The sequence below is a fragment of the Oryx dammah genome, unplaced genomic scaffold, assembly GCF_014754425.2.
Source record: "Oryx dammah isolate SB20612 unplaced genomic scaffold, SCBI_Odam_1.1 HiC_scaffold_25, whole genome shotgun sequence".
Lineage (NCBI taxonomy): Eukaryota > Metazoa > Chordata > Mammalia > Artiodactyla > Bovidae > Oryx > Oryx dammah.
The window spans coordinates 6,842,290-6,868,451 of record NW_024070209.1 but is presented as its reverse complement, the minus strand read 5'-3'; the positions used below and the strand labels follow the sequence as shown (position 1 = coordinate 6,868,451).

At 46.0% G+C, this 26,162-nt stretch overlaps 1 protein-coding gene across 5 annotated transcripts in view; it reads right to left on the bottom strand.

Moving 5' to 3' along the window:
* Positions 1-26,162, bottom strand: part of IL1R1 (interleukin 1 receptor type 1) — an 86,955-nt gene that overhangs the window by 50,329 nt on the left and 10,464 nt on the right. For 3 of the 5 annotated variants that reach the window (XM_040223814.1, XM_040223813.1, XM_040223810.1), the window contains exon 1: positions 4,800-7,297. The exons of 1 other annotated variant lie outside the window; for it this stretch is intronic. The gene's annotated coding sequence lies outside the window, so the exon portion shown is untranslated. Of the gene's footprint in view, positions 1-1,002; positions 1,135-4,799; positions 7,298-26,162 lie in introns of those variants that run through there. One more of the 5 variants, XM_040223811.1, reaches the window with a different exon arrangement.

The following is a 26,162-nucleotide window of genomic DNA, read 5'->3' as shown; positions in this document are numbered from 1 at the left end:
GTGGGGAGATTCTTTACCATCTGGGCACCAGGGGGTATGACTACAAAATACTAAATGAAGTACTGAATAGGATATAAAATAGGTAAGAAAGAACCCACCTGCCAATGCAGGAGACACAAGAGATGGGGGTTTGAACCCCGGGTCGGGAAGGGAATGACAACCCACTCCAGTATTCTTGCTTGGAGAATCCCATGGACAGAGGAGCCCGGCCGACTACAGCCCATGGGGTTGCAGAGAGTCAGACACGACTGAGTGCCTTAGCACATACCAAGTGGAGTCCAGAGGTCTCTGTCTCCTTCTGGGTGCCAGCCCTCCACCAAGCTAATCACCCCATCTAAGCTTCTGTTTCCTTGGCTGTAACAGGAGGGTGATAATGGCGTGTCTCTCAGGAGACTGCTGGGAGGATAAAAGAGCAATAGGTATAAAGGGTCTTATAAACTGTAAAGTGCGGTGCACGCCTGTTATGAATGAGTGTCACCCTAGTGTCTGTAGCTACACCACTCAGTGTCAACCTTCATCTGGAGGAGCCACAAGTTACCCTTCCCCTCAGTGTCAACCTTCATCTGGAGGAGCCACAAGTTACCCTTATGAAGGTTAGGGCATCATAACTATCTCCTCCGGGAGACAACCCTTTCCAGCCCAAATCCCTAGGAGGGCCACTCCCAAACCAGTTCAACTTGGCCGGATTAAAACGCCTGCAAGCAATTTACAGACACACCCTAGAATAAACCTCCAGAAAGACTGCCAAGTTCCCCAAAGACAGATTTGAACAGCTTTTACTCCTGGTTCACACAGGAATAAAAACAACCACCCTCCCCGCAAAAAGAACAACAAAACACAGATTAAACCGCCATCAACCTTCTTACAAGACAAACTGACAACCAAGAGTAGGAGAAAGGACGCTTGCTTTCTGTGCGCTGTGCAGGGAAAGGGGAGGCCCCGCGCGAAGGTGCCAAAGCGACAGTCGTCCCCCCACCCCAACCTCGCCCCCAGCCCTCCTACCTGGCGCCCGGGGGTCGCGTGCGGGGAGGCCGGGCGGGCGGAGGCGCCCTAGGAGCCGGCACATCACATCCCCGCGATCGGGCCCGGGACCCCGCGCTCCCTGCCGGCTCCGCCTCGAGCCCGGGTAAGTACGGGCGCGGCTCCGCTGGGGCGGGGACGGCTCTCACTCCGCCCCACCGGGGAGCCGGGGGACTGCCGGCCCCTTCCGGCGCCACCCTCCCCTTGGCATCCCCGCGCAGGACCCTGGACGGCGGCCGCGCGCCCCTCGGGAGAGAGAGGGGACGACTCACAGTGACCTCGGCCCCGTGGATGTCCCCCACCCCCACGGCGGGGCCCCTGGGCACGATTTCCAGCGGAGCTCTCCACCCCAGGGACGCTCACACTCCTGTCCCCAAGCCTGACCTTCAGCCAGCCTCAGGCGCTTTGTTGAACTTCTCTGAACCACCGTTTCCTCTTCTGCGAAAAGGGATCGTAACAGCGCCCACCTCGTGGAGCAGTTTCAAGGCGCTAATGCCGTAAACCTGGGGCCAGGTGCAGAGTTGATGCTCCACAAATCAACCTGCTGCTTTTATTGCTATTCTTATAGGCCCGGACAAGAGAACAGCAGTGCGTGTGGTCCAATCTTGGTATCAGACGTCGTGGCCAGACCTCGTGGGGTTTTAAGCTTAAAACTCACTTAAGTTCATTTTGAACTCAGAGGAATGCAATGAATGGGTCACACCTACACCTCCGTCAGGAGGGTGGACGCAGGGAGAAGACTGAGGTCCCAGTGCACCCCCTTGGTTCCAAGCAACCCTTCCCTTTCCAATCTGTGCCTCCAGCGAGTGACTGGCCCCCAGCTTGTTTTGAGGACTTCATTGGCCGACCTCCCAGGAGACACGGAGTCAAGGATGATTGTTTCCTTCCTAATAGAACACACCACCCTTCCTGTATCCCTTCCCGCCTGGGCAGACGCTGGTGTCCCTCACCCATCTCTTGATATCCACATCAGAAATTCAGGAACTGAGATTACTTCAGCTGCCCCAGATAATTCTGTAATGGAAGAAAGCATAAATCGTCCAGCAGCCATAGCTCTTCTGCTCTAATGCCTGCCTTGAGACCACAAATGATGATATTTCTCTTTTTTTCTTCTTTTTCTTTTATCTGGTTCCAGAGTTCGTATGGTTCCTCTTTCTTGGAGGAACAAGCTTCAGGTGATAAAGCATAATGAGAACTCATCACATGTCCCATCTCATAGTGAATTCCTATTTAGGTGATGGTTCTCAAGACCCAGCTTGCATGTTGGAATCACAGAGAGGATCTGGACTGCTGATGCTCAGATCAGTGTCATCAGAATCTCTGTGGCTGAGACCCAAATATCAGAGTTTTGAAAGCTCCCGTGCATCTGTGCTGAGTCACTTCAGTCGTGTCCAACTCTTTGCAACCCCATGGACTGTAGCCCGGCAGGCTCCTCTGTCCATGGAATTTTCCAAGCAAGAATACTGGAGTGGGTTGCCATGTCCTCCTCCAAGGGATCTTCCTGACCCAGGGTTCAAACCCTTGTCTCTTAGGTCTCCTGCACTGGCAGGCGATTTCTTTACCACTAGTGCCACTGCAGTCCCTTGGATTGCAAGGAGATAAAACCAGTCAGTCCTAAAGGAAATCAACCCTGAATATTCACTGGAAGGACTGCTGCTGAAGCTCCCAACAATTTGGCCACCTGATGCAAAGAGCTGACTCAGTGGAAAAGACCCTGATGCTGGGAAAGATTGAAGGCAGGAGGAGATGGGGACAACAGAGGATGAGATGGTTGGATGGCATCACCAACCCAATGGACATGAGTTTGAGCAAAATCAAAGCCTGGCGTGCTTCAGTCCATGGGGTTGCAAAGAGGCAGAACTACTTAGAGACTGAACAACATGTGTCACCATAGACCCAGGTGATTGCAACATGTGTGCAGGATTGCAAACAAGTGTGCGTCCAGACTTCTACAGTGCTGCCGATTCTCTGCATCTTCCACTTGAAACTTCTTCATTGCATGTGTGTAAGTGGCAGTCAATGAACCTGACCCAGGGGGGCCAGCTCAGCACTGCAGAACTAGCCCAGAAGTGGCACAACTGTCTCACTGCTTAGGCAATGGACATTTTTAAAGTCATTTACAAGTAGAAAGTAAAATTGACTTGTGCGATCATGTAGAAATAATAATTACATGTTCCTTTTTCTTTATGTTCTGATGCCTCCCACAAACCCCTACCCCAGGTGTTCTGCTAGATGCCTGGGCCCCTAGACCCATGCGGGACCCTCAAACAGCCCCCCATTGTGGGGATGAGACCTGAAGGCCTGCCCTTCTCTCCTGTGACCACTGTTCTGCTGGGATCCTGAATTCATCATCTCCCTCACTCAGCTGTGCTGAATGCCTTCCCTGGCTCCTCCTCCCTCTGTTTCCTAGGCAACAGGCGTGTCCACCTGCCCTGGTCCACCCTGGATTGGAGGCTTCAGAAGGTGGAGACTGTCACCTAAGTCACTGTCCACTCTGATCTCAGGTAGAGGCAGGGTATACTGTAGGTCAGAGACCTTTCATGAAAATAATGACACATGTAGTTTGACAAAAGTGTGTGAGCAACAGAAACAACAGAACACTTCTGGAGTGTGTGTCCCTCACTCCCCTCCCATCTGTGAGACTCTTACTTGGGAGACTCGACTGTCTGCTACCCCCCGAACCACCTTCTTTAAGAGAGGCTGTGTGTGTTAGTCGCTCAGTTGTGTCTGACTCTTTGCGACCCCATGGACTGTAGCCTGGCAGGCTTCTCTGTCCATGGAATTCTCCAGACAAGAATACTGGAGTGGATTGCCATTCCCTTCTCCAGAGGTACTTCCTAACCCAGGGATCGAACCCTGGTCTCCTGCATTGCAGGCAGATTCTTTACTGTTTGAGCTACAGGGAAGTCTAAGAGAGACAGTATTCCCTGAGAATTTTCAGTCTCTCTCCTACCCCGTCAAGCTCCTCAGATAACGTGACCCTCTTCAGGAGGAACATCTTACAATGCATGAAAGGAACAGCACCTGGTCGACTGGCACAGCATGCTCTCGTGGTCTGAAACACAAGTCACTGCCCGTGGTCAGCAAGGCATGACACTTCGAAGGATTGTCCATTCTCAACATTGACGCCAGACACGACGGCTCTGAAGAGGGAGCGTTTATGTGCTTGTTTCCTTGACTCCCCAAAGCTAAAATGTTGGTGAACTCTGAGCCTCTCATTTGTATCATAAACCATTGAGTTCAGAAGGATGTACATTCACGTAAAGAGCACAAGGTATTTTTCCCACCCAGAGGAGCAGCGTTCAGCAGGAGGCGAGAAGGAAAGCAGAGAAGAGATGCCTGGTGTTTGCCGACCCTGGACACTCACTGAGAGGAAACTCAGCACCCCATTCTCCTCTGCCACCAAACAAAAGAGAGACCCCAGCCTCCTCCCGAGAGAGGGGGCTTGAGGGGACCCTGGAAGAGACCAGAATCCCTGAGCTCCCCAAGGTGTTAGCCCTGGACACCACCCATGTCATAGCAAAGTCTGGGATCCAGCATGGCCCAGGCCAAGGGGCAGCTGGACAACAGAAATGCTGGGCCTGGGCCAGGCTGCCTCGCTAGGTCCAGTGTTCAGAGTCCCAGACCCTCCAAGGGGACCTCAGGGGGGCTGAGATGAGCTGGCACAGGTGGGGACCAGCCGGGCAAGCTCAGTCTCCACTGGGGAATGTAAATTCAGAGAATGACCTCCAGGCAGAACTCTTATCCGGACCCCAGGACAAGCCGAAAGCTTTCCCTACCTCCACCTCCATCACGTCCAAAGAATCCCAGTTACTGTCCAGAGGAAAACAAGCTGCTTGAAGAAGGAAGAGTTCTGAACAGATTCTCTTAGGTTACGCAAAGAGACTGAGCCGTAACCCAGTGCAGACTAAACAACTCTGCATCGCCAAGTTCTTTTTTTTTTTCCTGGCATCAGATGGAAATGAGGCTTCATGCGCTAAGCTGACTTCAGTCGTGGAAAAGTTTTTCAAAAATTACATGTTCGCACAAGGGGCCTCTGTGACTCTGGCTACGCCTGTTTTCTTTTTGTTGTTATTTATGGAACTGCCGGTAAGTGCTCACAGAACCACAGTGTTCCCTGAGAGAGGTTAAAAACCACTGTCCTAGATGGACTTCCTTCTACGGTCTAGTTTTTTTGCTCCGTTCACACATTTTCCATCCACTGGCCTCCAAATAATGACTTTTTAAATCTATATCTCTTTCTACGTCCTGTCACTGCAGCTTTGTAGCTTTAACGGGCTGGAGGTTCCCTTTCTCTACATAAGTAGTTCACATGTAAAGTTTACACGTAACTGTAAAAGTTTCTTCTTCAGAAGGACACAGCTCTTCTGATGAAGGTCGTGGGATGGGCAAGCATTCAGGCCCACAATATTAGCAGGGACCCTAAGGAGAAGCATGAGGAACTTTCTTCCAACCACTACCACCCCAGCAGTGACAGGCATTCCCACTCACATAGTGGCAGCAGCTGTGGTGTCAGTAAGCACAGTGCCGATGAGCTACCACCCACTGTTCTGAGGAGTCCTGTGGGCCTGAGCAGTGATGGTATTTCCTCCAGTTCCGACTCTTCAGGGAAGAAGCTGCATATCAACGATGCATCTCAGCCCCATCACTCCACAATGAGCGCAAGTTCCACAAGTTCAGGTGGACGATGGATATCTTAGCACCCTCGTGAATCTGGACAAGAAGCCAGTGGAGACCAATGGCTCTGATGTCAATCACGAGCCAGCATATGGACATTCATCTTGCTGGACTCACTGTTAAGTGCTCAAGGAATGAACGTGTATTCATTTCTTTAGGTCAATTTTTCCTTTGCTTTTTTAATTTAAAAATTGTTAGCATGAAAAACTTCCTCCTGACATGGAAACTTCTGTGATCATCTTTCTACTCAAGTTCCTCTGATTGATAAGAATTTTACCAATCAGACAGCTACATGTGAACTAGAGGAGGAGAGCTGGGGAGAAAGTATAAAATATCAGAAAACTTCCATGGAAAATAAACTACTTCTTAACCTCCTTTGTGTGCTTCCAAGGTGGCACAGTGGTAAAAGAATCCAGTGCCAAAACAGGAGATGCAGGAGACACAGGTTCAATCCCTGGGCTGGGAAGATCCCCTGCAGGAGGAAATGGACATGCACTCCAATATTCTTGCCTGGAAAATCCCATGGACAGAGGAGCCTGCTGGGCTTTAGTCCATGGGGTTGCAAAGAGTCAGACACTGCTGAGCACGCACATACATGCACATAACCTCCTTCGTGAAGAAGAAAAGACACACATGGCAGGCAGCGCGGCCAAAAATTGGTTCTAATTGCAGCTTTCATCTTGTTCAATGAAGCTAAATGGCCACAGAGGCTCTTAGTATCTGGTTTTTGCCATGTTAGCACAGAAAGAATACAGCAAGTTCCAATGGCCGACTGCCTTAGTAACTTCCAAGAATTGTTAGTAACCTAGCAGAACTGGCCTGGCGGGCCTTCTTTTGTATACCAGGCTGTCTTTGACTTGGTGAGTGCTTCAACACGTAACGCAAGAGCACATATGACCACATCAGCTGTCACCATCCAAAAGGCAGCCGTTACCAACTTCCCTACGTCATTAAAAAAAGGGGCTGAGCAAACCTTTTGTGCTTAGTCATACACAAAACACGCAACAAGAGTACTGCTTTCCTTAAACACAGTTCTCAATCTAAAGTTCTTTCCTTGTACCTCTACATGGTCCCAGCATCACTGGTTTTCTACAAGATTCTAGAATTGGTCACTTTCCCTTTTCCCTGAGCACCCCAAGCACCTTCCAAAATCCAGATGTTGCAATCTCTCAACCCTTTGATCCTTTTGGAATATAACTGCCAATTTAATTTCTTTACGTGGTTTCCTTCCTTTCAACATGATCACTGTAGTACATTAAAGGGATTTCCCAGGGGCTCAGTGGTAAAGAATCCACTTATCAACACAGGAGATGCAAATTCCATCCTTGGCTTGGGAAGACCCCCTGAAGGAGGGCATGGCAACCCACTCCAATATTCTTGCCTGGAGAATCCCATGGACAGAGGAGCCTGGCAGGCTACAGTCCATGGGGTCCCAAAGAGTCGGACATGACTGAGTGACTAAACAAATATATTAAAGGTGGATGAAAATTCTCTACTCCTCCTTTAATTTAGAGGCAAAGCCAGATTTTCCCTTCCCTTGAATCTGGCATCCCCTTAAATCAGTGACTTACTCAACCAATTCCAACCAATAAAATGAGGTAGAATGGAATTTCTGGGACTTCTGAGGCAAGATCATCAGAAACCTTTCAGCTTCTTCCTGAGTCTCTTGGAGGACTCTCTTGGTGCCCAAAGCTACCTAGTAAGAAGTATTGCTCTCCAGAGACTGCCACACTATTAGAAACCCTAAACCCCGTAAAGACCACATGGATGTACCCCAGTCCACAGCCCCAGCTGACAGCCAGGACCTACCCCAGCCATGGGAGAGCCATCTTGGATGTTAAGCCAGTCAACTCTAGTCAGCTGCTATCTGACTACATAGCCAGGAGGGGCACCAAAGCAAAACCCCCTGCTGAGTCCCCTCAACCCACAGAAGCATGAGTGATAATAATACAATGTTGTTTTAAGTCACTGAGTCTGTAGCACAATAACAGACCAGCAAAGCAATGGCCACACTCAGGAATGTGCCATGATTCTCTGTGGCCCATCCTGAACCATGGCGAGTCAGCCCAGCCTGCGACATCTCCCAGAATTAAAATGACACTGATCTCTTTTCTCCATCGTCACCTCTGAACACTGCCTAGTCACTGAGTTCCTTAATATCTATCTCACCAGCAAATAGAGGAAAAATGAGAGGTATGAGATGGTCAAATAGGTTTAGCTTTAAATACACTATTTAGAGTAAGAGAAGTAGCTTATAATCTTGTACATTTCAGCAAATGCTAAGTGCAAGAATGAAAAAGTTTCTAGTGTTGTTATTCCATGATTTTCCAAGAAATAGTACAACCTGTGAGAAGTAAGCCTCTGTCAGTGAAGATACTTAGAAGAGTAAGACGAGGTCATGTCTTTTGACATCAGAAGCAGAAGGAAAACCTGGGCAGACTCAAGAATACCTAGTTGTTTAAACCTTTCCCTAATTTCCAAAGGTTATATTAACACTCACCTATTCCTTTCTCTTGTCTTTTCTCAAAACAAACAATTTGGCAAAAACCTGGCAGCTGATGAACTGCTGTCCAATAGTCACCCCTGTTCACTTTGCCCCCAGGGAGAATGGAGCTGGGTCCAAGGGTTGGGAGATGAGGCCATAGGACCACAGATGCCTTCTTTGCCTCTTGCATTCTTATTAGTAAGTCTCTAACTTAAGAGCTTTGATGGACGATGCTGAGCCATCCCAACTCTGGGATGGTTAGACCTACTGATGAGCTCAGCCTGTGTTCAAGAATACAGCTGGTATTGACCTCAGAGAAGGCCAATGCCGTGGGGCCCTGAGTCATCCCAAGAGTGACCGTCATAGAAGCCTGTGATCTTAATTCCTCAATAACTGCATAAAATATTCAGGATCCAGACTTGGGACCAGTTTTGGGCAGGAGACACAGAAGATTCCCTGAGTGTGACTTCTGTTTGGGCAGCAAAGATGCCTTCTTGTATTCCTCTAGATCTGTGCTACCCATTATGTAGCCTCTAGAAGCATGAAGCTATTTTAAACATTAGTAATTGACATGAGTTTGAGCAAACTCCGAGAGATAGTGGAGGAGAGAGGAGCCTGGCATGCTGCAGCCCATAGGGTTACAAAGAGTAGGACATGACTGAACAGCTGGACAACAACATAATTATTTTACATTCATAAATATAATGCTTTGTCCATAACTATTTCATATCTATTTTTATTTCTCTAGTAAATATAATATCTTCAGGGATTAGAACCATGTATTTTGGGGGGAGGATAGGGAATCTCTCTGCTCTCTGTCCCCAAACACTCATATCAACCATATCACTACCCTGGATATCAGCATTAGTCAACGTATCAGCTAAGGAAGGGCTTCTCTGGTGGCTGAGATGGTAAAGAATCTGCCTGCAATCCAGGCCCATTGACTCATTCTTGGCTGGCAGCAGAATTCTGCTAGTTTCTGGAAGTTCACAGATATGACAGTCAGCCATGAACATCCTTCAAATTCCTTAAACATCTCAAAACACTTTCTTTTAATTTTGGTTGGAAATGCTTTGAGAATATTTATAAAACATAGACCAGAAATAATGAATACTAGCCAGGATCAAGACTTTTGAGGAAACAAGTAGATTGTGATTGATGTAAGTGAAAAATAGCCTGGCGATTGTCAGGTTCTAACAAGAAAAGCTCCCCAGGTTGTGAAAGGAGGAAGGAAAGTGAAGGGGAAGAGAGAGGGGGCGGGCTATGAATCCACTGTCTCCAGTCTTGCCAAGCGCAAGAATACTGAAGAAAGACTTATTAGCCATCATGGTCGTTTGAACACAAGCAGCAGGAGGAAGATGTTTAGAGGAAATTGTACGAATGTTGAAAAAAGATTGTTAAAGAGTAAAAGATAGTCTACGTTAGTGTTTCTCAAGGGGCTTCCCTGGTGGCTCAGATGGTAAAGAATCCACCTGCAACACGAGAGACCCAGGTTCCATCCCTGGGTTGGGAAGATCCCCTGCAGGAGGAAATGGGAACCCACACCTACTCCAGTATTTTTGCCTGCAGAATCCCCATGGACAGATGAGCCTGGTGGGCTACAGTGAAGCACACAGTGGTTCTCAAAGGTCCCTGAGTCCCACCCAGGAGGTCTACAAAGTCCAAGCTACTTTGATACGAATTCAAAGATAGCCTGTTCTTTTTCTACACACATCTTCTCACAAGAAGCTTTTATTATTGTTGTTCAGTCACCCAGTCGTGTCCGACTCTTTGGGGCCACGTGGACTGCAGCACTATAGGCTTCCCTGTCCTTCACTATCTCCTGGAGTTCACTCAAATTCATGTCCCTTGAGTCGGTGATGCTATCTAACCATCTTATCCTCTGCTGCACCCCCTCCCATTCTCTTCCTGCCCTCAATCTTTCCCAGCATCAGGGTTTTTTTCCCAGTGAGTCAGCTCTTCACATCCAGTGGCCAAAGTATTGGAGCTTCAGCTTCAGAACAGTCCTTCCAATGAATACTCAAGGGTTGAATATCACAAGAAACCACATGACCTATACAAGAACTTGTCTTCTGCTGAGCCAAATATTAGTGAGATTTCCACAACAATGGAAACAGTATAAAACAATGCCAGAAAAAAATTATATTTTTAAACTTTGTTTTAAAAATCTAATAATTTTTATAAAGGGGATGTGACTTATGGTAACAGGTAATGAAGTTACTATTTTCAATGATTAATAAAAATTCATTTTAATATTTAGTTTCATTTCTAGATCAATATCAATAGTTAATCCATGTAAACAGATCTTTTTAAGTTTAAAGTTTGCAATAATTTTTAAGAGTGAAAGGAGGTCTTTAAATCACAAGTTTGAGAACTTCTGCAGAAAGTTTGGGCAGGGCTTCTCTGGAGGCTCAGTGGTAAAGAATCCACCTGCAATCCAGGCCCATTGACTCATTCTTGGCTGGCAGCAGAATTCTGCTGGAGACATGGGCTGAATCACTAGTCCAGGAAGATCCCACATACTGTGCAGCAACTAAGCCCATTTGCCACAACTACTAAGTCTGTGTTCTAGAACCCAGGAGCCTCAACAAGAGAAGCCACCATGATGAGAAGCCTGCACACCGCAACTTCACAAAAGCCTGTACAGCAATGAAGGCCCAACACAGCCAAAACTTAATTTTAAAAAAGCTTTAAAGCAGCTCTATGGAGACCACCATGAAGTCCAAGGAGGCATCTTCCCAGAAGCAAGGATCAAGGGAAGATCAAGGGCTAAGAAGGGAGAACCACCCCAACAATGGCTGCTTCACCTGTTACCCAGACTTGGAAATGGAACTGCACTAAACAGCAGCCCTTGTGAGCCTCCCTCATAAGAAACCATGCCCTAGTTCATCAGTGTGATCTTAACTGCTCTCTTGGGTTACACAAGTCCCAGCCTGAGTTTCTCAAAGGGTGTGCAAGACAGTCAGTGTCATTTACAGCTTACCTCACCACTGGGTCCCTAACTGTTCATCTGAGCCAAACCTAGTAACTGCTTCTACAGGAAGGACACGCAAACATCAGGACATACACATGTCTGAGAATGAGTTAGATGCTTTCATAGAACATCCATTCAGAGCCTGTCATACAGAGAGAAGGAAGAAGTCAGAAAAAGAAAAACAAGTATCACATATTAGCACATGTATGGAGAATCTAGAAAAATGGTACAGATGAGCCGATTTGCGGGGCAGGAATAAAGATGTTTCCCTGGTGGCTCAGCCAGTAAAGAATCTTCCTGCAATGCCAGAGACCCGGATTCAGTCCCTGGATTGGGAAGATCCCCTGGGAAGGGAATGGCTACCTACTCCAGTATTCTTGCCTGGAGAATCCCATGGACAGAGGAGCCTGGGGGACTACAGTCCATGGGGTGAGAAAGAGTCAGACATGAGTTAGTGATGAAACAACAGCCTACTCAGGCTCTGTGAGTCTATGGAAGGTATGACATTCCTGCCCTGTTAACAGAGAAACTTCACAGGGTAACTGAGAAACTTACAGATAATGAATGTACCTGAGAATATTTTTAACTGAATAGTACTGGAGTGGGTTGCCATTGCCTTCTCCGAATAATACTATACAAAGAAGCAAATATTACTGAAGCCTTATGAGCCATAAACTCCTAACGTGATCTCATTTTGAAATAGGGATATTTCTGGTAATGAGTGGATCAATATTTCTGACTAAAAGGGTAGATACACTAGTAAATACACCAGCCAATAAGTTTCTCATTCCAAAACACCAGCCAAAGCCACAGCTAAAAAGCGGAGATTATCTTCGCAAATACTCCAGTCTAAAGTAATCAGGGATGAAAGGTACAAATAGCCTGGTCTCAGGTGATAGGACGCTAAATATAGTCAACATCACAAAGGACTCTCAGGGACCGAAACCTAAACAGTACTCAAAGACCGTGAAGGGCTTCAAGGAAACAAAACGGTGGTTGGCAACCAGAAGTTTCTCAACCCTCCTCACGCAAACTCTGAAATGTAAGTACTGCCGCGCTGAAGCGGTTCTGTTTCTCTTCATTTTCCATTGTTAAAAAGCTTTGCCCAAATTTGAATCATTTCCTGTCTGAACAACTGCAACCTCTCCTTCCCGTCCTTCCTACACAACTCAACTCCCAATCGCCTCTGTCAGAGAAATTCCCTCCTCGTTGCCAAGTAAGCATCTCGAGCTGCGAGATGTCCGGCGCGCACGCGCACACACACGTTCCTGCTCTGCTGAAGCCTCTCCTGGAGCGTCAGAGCGCGCGTGTCGGCATCGCACTTACTGCACACGGTCCTTCGTGATCTTGTCTACTCACCATCTGTTTCCACTAGCATGTGTGCCCCCAGGAGGAGGGGAATGTGGTTTGTTTTATTCACCATCGCATTATCATTATCTGGAAGAAAGCCTGACGTGTGCTAGATGTACATCATGGAAAATGAATATCACTGAACTCTGTACATTGAAAGCTCTTTTTCTTGATTTCAGGGTTGTGGGGTGTTTTTTTTTTGTTTTTTGTCCCTTCCATTTAATAATACTTTATCTTCTTTCAGGGGCTTTCAAGGTGGCTCAGATGTCAAAGAATATGCCTGCAAAGGCGGGAGATTCGGGTTTGATGCTGGGGTTAGGAAGATCCCCTGGAGATGGGAATGGCAGCCCACTCCAGTACTCTTGCCTGGAGAACCCCATGGACAGAGGAACCTGGCTGGCTACAGTCCATGGAGTCATGAAGAGCTGAACATGACTGAGCGACTAACATCTTTTCATCTAACTTTTTATTTCATATTGGAGTATAGCCAATTAACAATGCTGTGATGGTTTCAGGTGGACAGCAGCAAAGGGATTCAGCCATACATATACATGCATCCATTCTCCCCCAAACTCTTCTCCCAGCAAGGCTGCCACATGACAGTCAGCAGTTTCCTGTGCTGTACAGTAGGTCCTTGTTGAATAATACTTTTTATTCTTACCCAACTCTTTGTCACAGCCTTTGAAAGGACTCTTTAGCTGTCTTTGTTTCATCCCACCATGCACTGTTCATGAACATGCAGGCCTTGAGTTTGAGAATAACTTTCCTATACTGGGAGGGCTTCCCTGGTGTCTCAGATATTAAAGAATCTGCTTGCAATGTGGGAGAACTGGGTTCGATCCCTGAGTTGGCAAGATCCCCTAGAGAAGGAAATGGCAACCTACTTCAGTATTCTTGCCTGGAGAATTCCATGGATACTAGAGTTCTTGGGGTTGCAAAGAGTCAGACATGACTGAGCGACTAACACTTTCCTATACTGGATCCTTCTGAAGGAAGATGGAGATATGACTCAGCCAATGGGACTCACAGGATGGAGCATAGTGTTTCTCAGCCTTAACCCAGTGGGGAAATGAGAAGAGGAGAGAAACCTGATGTTTGAATCAGCAGTCAGCCATTTCCAGGGCTGCTGCAGGCAAAGGCCCAAAGGAAGAATGTGTGCAGGAGCTCAGACCACCTCTCCCAACCCTGGCTTTGCCTCCTAGGCTCACAAGTGGGCTGAGAGGAGAACTGACACTGTTGCTATTTACTGAAGCGCAGTGCCTTCAAACCCAGGATAGACCCAGAGGGCCCATGCCCAGCTGTGCGCCAGAGTCTCCTGGACTTTCTATAGCCCTGTCTCCTGAGCAGACTCTACAGGGAGTGCCTGCGAATCTGGATTTTTTTTATAAGGGCTTTTTTGGCGTTTATTTTTGTTGTTGTTTATGTGGCTGTGTTGGGCCTTAGTTGCAGCACAGCGGAACTTCATTGCATCCTGCGGGATCTTTTTCTTTTTTCTTCTAATGTGGCATCACCTATTCAGTGGACATGAACTTGGGCAGACACCTGGAGACGGTGAGGGCCAGGGAAGCCTGGTGTGCTGCAGTCCATGGGGTTGCAAAGAGTCAGACAGGACTTAGTGACTGAACAACAACATGTACAAATGAATCACTGTGCTGTACAGCAGAAACTCACACATGGTAAATTAACTATACTTCAATTTTAAAAAATGGTTATAAACCTCTTAACTCGTCCCTTAGAACAAACCTACTAGTTGGAGAAGAAAGCACTGTTTTCTTTGGTTTGTCCTTGTTGTCTGCTTGTTTAACCCTTGACTTGATTCCATTTCTCATTCAAAATTTGTGACTTACCCAGTAATAAATCTTCCAGCAGAACTACTTCAGATGCCAAGTCTTGCAGCATCTCAAGCATCACAGGTTTGTTTTCTTTTTTATCATGGACGGGCCCCCAGGAGACCCTCTCGCCTTTGCTCAGCTTTCCTTTAAAAGCACAGAGAATGTGAGCATTCTTTTTAGACCTTGTCTTTATGCATGTGAACTCTGCCTTGATATTTTACAGTCAAGACCACAAGAAGGGCTTGACACGACCACACTGGCTGACCTGGCTGAGCAATACGTACCACACTGGGGCTGGGAGCACTTCATATTTAGTGCTTCTCCTTTGTAAACATCTTCCTGACTCCTGCCCCTCACCTGTATACCAATGTACACTCTGGCTGTGAAATGTGACTTAATTCTGAGCCCATCTTTGTGACTGCTCTCAACACACATCAGAAATCCTTCCCTTTACTTCCTGGGGAAGTTCTCATTCCAAGAAACAAAAATAAAGTTAGCAAGACTTTTGACCAAGGAGGATGGAGATACTGTTTGTGCCAGACAAAACCCCACCTAAGAATTATTCTGCAGTGGGGACCTCCCTGGTGGTCGAGGCGTTGAAACTTTGCATTCCAATGCAGGCAAAGAGCCCTGGTTGGGACGCTAAGATCCCACATGCCTCGAGGCCAAAAAGCCAAAACATACAACAGAGAGGAAATCATTACAAAGTCAAAGAAGACTTTTTTAAAATGGTTCACATCATGGTACATATATACCATGAAATATTACTCAGCCGTTTACAATAAAATAAGGCCATTTGCAACCACATGGATTACCCTAAAGAGGGTCCTACTGAGTGAAGTAAGCCAGAGAAGGAGAAATATATGACATCCCTTATATGTGGAATCTAAAACGAAATGATATAAATGAACTTACTTACAAAATAAAGAGACTCACAGATAGAAAATGAACTCATGGTTGCCAGGGAGAAGGGATAATTCAGGACTTTGGGAAGGGCACGTACACACTGCTATATTTAAAATGGATAACCAACAAAAACCTGTTGTATAGCGCATGGAACTCTGCTCAATGTTATGCTCCAGCCTGGAGAGGAGGAGGGTTTGGGGGAGAATGGATACATGTATACACAGGGCTGAGACCCTTCACTGTTCACTTGAAACTACAACAATATTGTTAATCAGCTATATCCAATACAAAATGCTTTTAGTGTTAAAAAAAAAGATAAAAATTAAAATTTTTTTTAAGATTTTAAAAATGGTCCACATCAAAAAAAAAAAAAAAAGAATTATCCTTCATGCAGAGATGATACAGAAGTTGTAAGAGAAAATGCTCTTGTATGGTTTTCCTACGAAGTTGTTTGGCAGACAGAAGATAGCACCTGCTAAATAACATGCACTGATCCTTCCAGAAAGAGCCTCCAGGGGACACTCCCAGTCATCACCCTCCAAAGCTATGAGGATGGCCACTCCGCCACGTTCCTCTGCATCCTCAGCTAACCTTCCCCTGCCTCAGTAGTGGGGGCCGTATCTGAGGTAGGGTTGTATTAAACAACTATATTCTTTCTAGGTCACTCTCTCATTGTTTCTGGTTGCCTGGCAGCTTCCTACCTTTGAATGAGAGGCACCCATTACCTTAAGGAAAGGAGGACAAAGGCTGGAATAAAGAAGGTATTGCTCGTCTTTGAACTCCACAGTAGAGTTTAAGGCCATGGCCAGGCTATAGCCTAGGCTAAAATGTCCTGAATTGTGATATGTGCAATAGGAAAGGAAAAAAAAAAAAAATGCTGACAAGTAACTATGACATCATCTGTTGCAAGATGTATCTTCAAATGTGGTGGGAAAGACTCCAGACTTTGTCAAGAGGCAAAAAGGAATCATTTGCAACTCTTCACACTGGTCTTCACTTCTCAAAAATCAGGGAAGAAGAGTGGACTCACACACCAGAGAGTGAGCAGGACTGAACTAGGGTGGGGTGGACACGGCCAGTGGTTGTGGGAAGAGCCTGCAGAAAGCGGAAGAGGAGGAAGCAAGAGCTTAGCTCTGACGGTTAAGTCTGGAAGTGGGGCTAGAAACCTGTGGTCACTGGGCTGTGGTCTCTTCCCCTGGGGTGGTCTGAGAGATGGAAGTTCCCCAGAGAGGTGGGCTCAGAGTGAGACCTGGCTTCTAGCCGGGCACTTGGGTGTGTGGGGTGGGGGGCCAGTCACAGAGCCAGGGAGCTACCGCCAGCAGAGTGGGAGAAGCCACCGAGGATTTCTGGAACCAGGAGGCTGGAGTCCAGGGGCCTCATATCTGGGGGCAATAGGAAGGCCCATGGCTGTTGGCACCAAGCGGCTTCTTGCCCCGCACCTGATGAGGCCTGTCACACCACGGCAGATACACGGGGTACCGGAGACCACAGAGACCCAAGGACAGGCTGCCACCTGACCCAAAGAATGAGACATCCCTGCAGGGTGTGTGAGTGGGGGTCCCCCCTCCACAACCCTGCAGACGCACACCCCCCTGAGAGGACCAGAGGAAGCCTGAGGGGATGCTCTGAAAGGCCATTTCCCAGGAGTTACTGAGAATAAAAATAGGCTCAGTGGCAAATATAGTAATGCCTCTGGCACCAGACTGAAAACCTTGACCTTGGACGCACATACTGGAACTTACTGATCCTGACCTGTGCCCATTCAGTAAACATTTATGGGGCTCATGCTCCCTGCCAGGCAGTGTGCTAGGATCTAGGATGGATCCGGGAACAAATCAGAATCTCCCACCATGGAGCCCACATCCTGCAGGGTGTGGACAAACAGTGAACTGTGAAGGCGATAAGGAAGGGACTTAGGCAGACTGGGAGATGTGAAGCTGGGAAACAGGTGTCTGCCTCGAGGAGTCTGGGCCCGAGAGTGAGGCCGGCGCCCGGTTACACAGCACGCACCCCTGCTGCGCCCCTGCGCTGGTCTCCCCCAGCACCGCCTCCCTGTGAGGACACCGAGGGCAGAAGAGTCAGCACAACGCAGGCCCCGTCCTCAGCGGCCTGCTGGCTCAGCCGGGAACTGGCACCACCGGCTCCACAGGGCAGGAACTGGGCTTTTCCTCCATCTCACAGTTGTTTACCTGGCACTCAGGGAAGTGGAGCCAGGCACTGGGCATGCACACAGCACGCTCACACGCACATGTGAAACACTCACAAAGTGCACACAAGCCACAGAAAATATACACAGACGCACAACATACAGAACAGTCACACCGCATGCAATTACACATACAACACACACAAACACACACATTCGTAACACACACAGCAAACATCATGCAACAAACACCTACGTACTCACACATATACACAAGTGTAACACACAAAAGATACAACACAACACTCAAACAACACACCCTCACACAAAGCACACAGAAAACAGCCACGCAACATACCACATACACATAAAACACACACTCACACAACACATACAAAATAGTCACAACCTGCGATACACACGCAACACAGTCACACACTCACACAACATATGCAAAACACACACACAGCAAACACAACCCCCCACACACACACACACAACATACACACTCACACAACACATATATCCAAGTCTCCATGCTAAAACGTTTTCACGTTGAATCCTCCAGAGATGCAGGCAGACAAGGCCAACCAAGCAGGCGAAGGTGAATGAAACGAAAACCTGGAGACCTGGGGGCAGGGGTGTCCCAACTGAGCCACCTCAGGACTACACTTCGGGTCCCGAGTTCCTACAGGAACCCCCAGAGGGGGCTTATGAATGGTTTATGACCATGAGAGTGGTTTACAGCCAAGATTTCTGGGTCTGCTCTCGTTATGTAACTTCTGCTAAGATGTTCCAGATTCTGTCCATGCCAAGGTCGAGAGGGTGTCTCTCAACACCTGGCACTTCAGGAAAGTTACAGTCACATCGTGCAACTGTGTCATTGGGTCTCATTTCCAGAAGTTAGTCTGACGCAGTGATTTGAAACATTAACTCGCCGACTGCATGAAATTTATTTTCCAATTTTCAGCAGATCAAAGGAAGCGCAATATTTGTTTTTCTCTTATGTTGCCTATTCTTTAATCTGCTGAGACTTAGAAAATATTTTTTTTTCTGCTATTGGCAGGTTATTGTTTTAAATTTCTCTACATCAGACTAGTTTCTGGAAAGAAACCTCGATGACATATATCAATGCATATACGTGGAATCTAGAAAAACGATACAGATGAACCTATCTGCAGGGCAGAAATGGAGACATAGAGGACAGACATATGGCCACAGCTGGGGGATGAACTGGGAGAGGAGCACTGATGAGTACATACCCCCATGTGTAACGTAGATGGCTAGTGGGAAGCGGCTGTGCTACACAGGGAGCTTAGCTTGGTGCTCTGTGATGACCTGGAGGGGTCGGATGGTGGTGGGGGCACCGGGAGGGAGGTCCAAGAGGGAAGGCATATATGTATACAGCTGACTCACTTTGTTGTATGGCAGAAACCAACGCAACATTGTAGAGCAAATATACCCCAATTTTTTTTTAAAAAGAAGTACTCACCACACAAAAAAAGAAAGTGCAATTTGGTTTCCATAGCAAACACCCCAGCTTGGCATGACAGCACAAAGTGAGAGGCCTCTGTGGTTAAAGTGCCATAAGGAGCTTATGTTTTAACTAGATACGCTTGAATTATTGAAAGAAAGTTCTAACTGCAGCACCAAATTACAGCTTTTACCATTACCTTCTTATACACATTTCCTTGGTACTGAGCTGTATGCTTACTTGGAGCAATTTTAAAAGAATTGTGTCTGTATTTCTTTTCATGATATTAATACTTCCCAAACACATCCTTTACCATGACTGTGATGAAAAACTCCCAAGAGGTAACAGTTTTAGCCCCTTTTCAAGGTCTCATTAAATGAGAGTAATTCTTGAAACTCAAGTGCTCAGGATGTTTCCTGCTCAGCTGTGCCCACCTGCCCTGACACACAGCGGTATTTCTGAGAAACCCACATCACACATCCCCAAGGGGCCATACAGACTTGGACAAATATTTCCACAAGCAACAAGCTGCTTCGAGTCCTTTGTGGAACACAGCAAGATTCACCTAAAGAAATAAAGAAGCAGGAACACATGAGAAGATTAGGATGGAGACTGGAAGATGGCTCTATGAGTGCAGAAGTGACTGAAGTAAGACAGTGGCAACTGTTTAAAGATCTGAGATGTCGGAGGTAACCAACAGTGACATACGCAAGCATCCTGTTGCAATCTCAACAGGAGGACGAAGCCACAGGTGTGTGGTGGGGATGCCATGAGCAGTGTGAAGTCATAAACACTTCACACTGGAGGCTCAAGGTGCCTCCAGCTCTACTCTTTCCAACAGGGCTATGTCAGCCTCAGGTTCCCATCAGTCATGTGGGGATAACAGAGCCCACCTGGCCAGGATGGTGGACATACAAGTAAAGTGCTTACTGCTGCAGCTGGCACATAGTAGGTGCTTTGTGCAGTTATTTTTGATCCCAAAAGACAAGTGGGGAAGGTGTTATGATTTCAAGCATAGAGTAAAGATGTCTTTCCAGTCCAAAACTGGACATGTGGTTTGATAAGAAAACAGGAAGATATTGGAAACATTGCCCAAATATTTAAAACTAAGACCTTATAATATTTTATCTCCTGACTTTGTTACATAGCTATGATTCATATGCAAATAAGCCTTCCCTTTATAAAGTAATTTTTTTCCTTCCTCTTTTGTGATCAGATTTTTTCAAACTAGGTCAAATACCTATTGCCATGGGATTATGAATTATACCATATACAGATATGTATATGGATTATACATGAGAACAGTAAGAAGCAAAACTGATCAACTATAGATATGCAAATTTATCTAGAAATATGTCAGCCTTGTAACATAGAAAACACTAGGAACAAGCATAGAAAGTCGGCTAATGTGATTTCACCCCTTTCTTCTGCTAAGAGAAAAAGTGGAACCAAGAGTTTTCAGGATGATTGTGTGTGGGGCGGGGGCGGGGGGGCGGAGAAGGGAGGAATTCTCCAATGTCTTGAACACGATGCAAATAAATATTCCTACTGAAATATGATTGACATCCTATGTTAGTTTCAGATGTACAACAAAATGACTGAATATTTGTATATATTACAAAATGATCACAAGCCTAGTGATAACCATTACTACCCACAGCTACAAATTTCTTTTCCTGTGATAAGATCTAATCTCTTAGCAATTTTCAAACATGCAATATTCTTAACTACGGTCATTATGCTCTACGTGACATCCCAGAACTTGTTTATTTTATAACTGGAACTCTACATTTTGACCCCTTCACCCATTTTTATCCTCCCCACCCCCTGCCTCTGCTAATGACCAATCTGTTCTACCTCTGAGATGATTTAAAATCAGACTTAGACAAAGTTATCTCAGTTATAGAGAAATCACTCCCTCTCTTTCTTCCCCTTTTAGACAGAATCACTAGCAACACTTTCTTATGAATAAAATTCTCAAAGTATATTGATGAACTTTTAGAGGCAATAAAATTAATCCAGAACCGTCACTGGCAGAAGCATGTTGGCCATTTGTGCCAAAACCTGACTGACCTTTCAATGTGATTATTGTATTGTGAAAAGAATTTTTAAACAAGCAGTTACCATATTTACATAAGAGTCAACATGGCCAAAAATGAAATAAATACTGTGCGAACCATCAAACCTCTTAATGACCAGAGAATCTTTTTATTCTCAGTTTCACTGTTACTATTTGAGACAAGATTACCTGTGTGGGAAGCTCTTCAAATTCTCCCTCAGGAGGAGGACTGGGGAAGAAAAAAGTAGAGAAAAGGAGAGATGGATAAGGTAGTGACAAGGAGAAGTCTAACCCACCCTGATGCAAAACCCACTCACCTTGTGGCTGCAGAACAGATGTGCAGGACCTAAATGGGCTTTTTTCTCACTTTGTCAAATGAGATGTTTATACCAAGACTTCTCTTCTAGAGTATCCAGATTAGCTGGATAAATAATGCTAGGCAAGCCCCGACTTGCCTGTTGCTCGGTCTTGGCAGTCAAACCCCACCCTCGCAGGATACCCTACTCCTCTGGATAAAGCCCAGAGCCCTTGCTCTTGTTCCAGACCTGCCCTGTCTCCCTTGACTCCATCTTTCTGACAAAGTCCCCTGTTGCCTGGATGCTTCCAGACTGAGGTCAAATCGCATACCAGTCTCCTTGCCAGTTTTCCCATTTTTCCCTCATTCTTTCTACCCAGAATGTCATCCTTCTTCCTCCTCCAGCTCAAGACTCCCTCCTCCTCCTCCTCCTCCTTTTTCTCCTCGTTTTCCTCCTTTTCCCACATCTATCGTCTACATGGTATGCCCCTTTCAGAGGGCATTCTAGGGTATGCCCCCCAACCAGAGGAAGCCAGGGGGACCATCTCCACCTCCTCTAAGCCCTTGGCTTCCCCTCTGCTTCCTTGTAGCACCAGCACCCCAGATTCTGTATGGCTGACTTCTTCTCTCCCTGATACTCATCAGATGCTTAAAGGTAAAAGTAAGCTCGTCCCCTGACTGGCCATAGCTGGAGCAGAGCCGATGTTTACATCGTTGCCCGATGAATGAAAGCACCCCCATTCACACTGCTTATACCCACAGTCCCTTAGAAAATTCAAACCACATGGTTAGGACAGAGAGCCTGCGATCATGTCCAGGGATAAGCTTTCTGGGAAATGGACCTAAATTCCCCCAGCAGAGGGATTTAGCAATCACTCAGGACAACTCTTGTGCTAGCCAGCTTCTTGTTGACTTGGGTAATTTACAGAAATTACAGCTGTCTATTTCCTAGGTCAGTGGTTCTCAGCCGGCATTAGACCAGCTACCCCCAGAGTTTTTTTTTTTTTTTTTTTTTTAAATCACTCTCCCCAGGCTGTGTCTCAGTCTTATTCCATCAGAACCTCTCAGGGTGGGGCTGCTGCTGCTGCTAAGTCACTTCGGTCGTGTCTGACTCTATGCGACCCCATAGACAGCAGCCCAGCAGGCTCCCCTGTCCCTGGGATTCTCCAGACAAGAACACTGGAGTGGGTTGTCATTTCCTTCTCCAATGCATGAAAGTGAAAAGTGAAAGTGAAGTCGCTTAGCTGTGTCCAACTCTTAGCGACCCCATGGACTGCAGCCCACCAGGCTCCTCCGTCCATGGGATTTTCCAGGCAAGAGTACTGGAGTGGGGTGCCATTGCCTTCTCCGGGGGTGGGGCTGAGGCACTGATATTTCTTAAGGCTCCCAGGCAATCAAGAGGGACAAACACTGACCTACATCATAGAGGGTGATGTTTGTTCTATCTATATGTAGCTGAGTGGGTCCCCTAATGCAGCCACACCATTTTCTACACTGACTGGACAGACAGGGGCCAGGCAGAGGAAGAGAGTCCAGCTCCAGGGGCTTGTTCACACCCAGAAGTTTTCCCTGGAACAACAGTTTATGATCCAGATATCAGTTCCAGACTAAAGGAAGTCTCTGTCTCCACCACCCCTCCTCCACCCCACCCTAGCATTTTTCACTTTCCTATGAACCTAGTTTCTATCCACCATGTCCCCATTACCTAAATTTCTTCAGTATTATAACTGGGGTGGGGGGTGTGGGAAATCTTAGAACTCTGATATCACAGTTAAGTAAATCTCAGAATTTGAGGTTGATGAGAAATATTTAAGCCTGGTGAGTGATGTGGGGTGCGATTTCCCACATCATTACAATAATAGCAAAAATGTAACCTCTCCTCCCTATGAGTCAGCTCAGTAACCCTCTGTGTTCATCTGGAGAAGTGCTTAAACCTTGAGGGAAATGTGTTCAAAAGAGGTTGTCATGGCAAGTATCACATAAGATTTTTTTAAATCAACAAGTCAAATAGATACCCATTCCATCACCTCTGACAAGAATCATATATTTTCTCTCCAGGAAAGAAATGCTGTAATTTTTTGTACATAATTTTACAGTTTATTATGTTGCTTGTCTTCCAGCTTAATCAAAATACAATTTACATATTACCTGGTGTAAGTTTAGGACTGTACAATGTGTCGGTACATTTTAATACTGATAAATATGACCACCATACTGTCAGCTAATATCTCCACCTCATCACATAATTACCACTTCTTTTTTTTGTGGTGGGAACCTTCAAAGTTTTGCTCTCTTAGCAACTTTTAAGTATATAATACATTAGCAACAATCAGCATGCTGTCCATTTGCTGGTGGTCACTGGCTAAGTTGTTTCTAACTCTCTGAAACCCCATGGTCTGCACTGTTTTCCAGAGTTTGCTCATCTTATCCTTTGCTGCCCCCTTCTCCTCCTGCCTGCAATCTTTCCCAGCATCAGGGTCTTTTCCAGTGCTGCATATTGGATCCCCAAATTTGTTTCTTTTTTAAAGATTTTTTTTTTTTTATGTGGATCCCTTTTTAAGAGTCTTTACTGAATTTGTTACAATATTACTTCTGTTTCATGTTTTGGTATTTTGGCCCTAAGGCATGTGGGATCTTAGCTTCCCAGCTGGAGATCAAACCCACCACACCCCCTGCATTGGAAGGCAGAATCTTAACCACTGGGCCACCAGGGACATTCTCCAGACTTATTCATCTTATAACTGGAAGTCTGTACCTTTTGACCAACACCTCCACAATTCGCTTACTCCCCAGCCCCTGGCAGTACCACTCTACTCTCTGTCTCTCTGAGTTTCACATTTTTGGACTCCACATGTAAGTGATATCATACAGTATTTGTCTTTCTGTCTGGCTTATCTCATTTAGCTTAACGTCCTCAAGCTATGTTCTTGCCAAAGACAGGATTTCCTTTCTCATGGCTGAATAATATTGTATGTCCAGTATATACCACACCTTATTTATCCATTCTACTGACAAACAGTTTCCATGTCATGGCTATTATGAATAATACTGCAGTGGACATGGGAACATAGGTGTCTCTTTGAGATACCAATTTCATTTCCTTTGAGTATATACCCAGAAGTGGAATTGCTGGATCACATACTAGTTCAATTTTTAACTTTTTGAGGAACCTCCATATTGTTTTCCAAAGTGGCTGCACCCATTTACCTTCCAACCAACAGTGTACAAATGTTTCCTTTTCTCTACATATTCATTAACATTTGTCCTCTATTATCTTATCGATGTACAGATTATTCATTAACAGATAGATGGTACGATCTGTGAAACCAGGTTTCTCTCACCTATTTCAGGCAGGGCATGTTTAAACCTTCCAGAGAAATACCTATTGAGTTCCTGCTAGGGTTGAATTTTTACTTTATTGCATGTATGGTATTGATTTCAGCTTAAAAATTATCAACAGGTCATTTCAGAGGCTAGAAAATAACCCTGCACATAATGCCTTTTTAAAACTCTCATCAGAAATGGTAGACGGGAGCCTTAATTATATTTCTCATGTGAACAAACTCTGACAGCTTCAGCACTTCTACAAATAGGAGTTCAAATACATTGCAGAAAGAGTCACTAGCACTCTGCCTCTTGGAGTCTCATTATCATGTCAGCACAATGAAGCGTGAAGCTCAACTGGGAGCCCGACTGATGACACTGCCATTCATCCGCCATCGTCGGGAGGTGGCAGCCACCTGTCGCTGCCAGTCCTGAGCCCCATCTCCCTTTGGACACATTGAAAATAGTAAAGCCTGTGTACAGAGCACAGATGTCTGTAAAGCACCCAGATGTCGCCGGGAAGGGCAGGATGATGGCTGATCCTGGCTCATTCAGGAGCTGGAGGCTCTGTTGGCCCCTCCAGGGTAGGACGACAAAAAATCAGCCCAGAACAAAGAGATCAAAGGGTCAGCAAGTGAGAGGCAGGTAATAAAAGGTCTGAGAAAAGTTGTCCCAGACTTCCGGTCAAGTCTGCCCTCTCACTAAGTCCAGGAATGAAACGAGGGAAACCGCAACAACCTTTGGGGTCATATTCATGGTTGTGGAATGTGTTGGCTCTGTGACCACGTTGGAATATGTTGTTGGCATAACTGATGGAGTGGTTACAGTCATGAAAGCAACGCTGCCAACCTCAACCATTGTCAAGAGAGTCAGCATCTTTAGATAAAAGAGGATAATGTACAACTGTGTCTGTCCATTTCCAATCATTTTCCCTCAAATGATTAAAAAAAAAAAAGGCAAACTTCCACAAAAGACATAATCACACCGTCACCTAGTTCTCTAGCAGTATCATCATTCATTTGTTCTCTGGTTCTGGAAACGTCTGAAGCCTTCAGACGTCAAACTTGCTAATATTCTCACTGAAATTTTAGTCTTTAAAGCTGGTCATATCATTGTCATAGACAGATTGAACACAGATATCAGAAAAGCCTAAAAGTCTATGAATCCTAAAATAGTGAGTTCAATTACAATCAGTACAGATGCAGTTCCAGTTTTATAAATGTTTCTGGACTTGCCCTTTGTACGCATTCCTTTGACTGCCACCATCTTTTACCTGGTGGCTCAGATGGTAAAGAATCTGCCTACAATGTGGGAGACCTGAGTTCTCTCCCTGGAACAGAAAGATCCCCTGGAGAAGGAAATGGCAACCCACTCCAGTATTCTAGCCTGGAGAATTCCAGGGACAGAGGAGCCTGACAGGCTACAGTCCATGGGTTGCAAAGAGTCAGATACAATTGGGTGACTATTTAACACTTTATTACTAGACAGTCCCAGCCTCTGTCCCATGTTGCGTTCATTTAGGCCACTCTGTTTGGGTCAAGCACCTGGAATTCACCTGCAGAGTCCCTTCTCCTCAGTAACAAACCCTGCCCTCCCCTCCCTGGACCAGAAGGCAAAGCT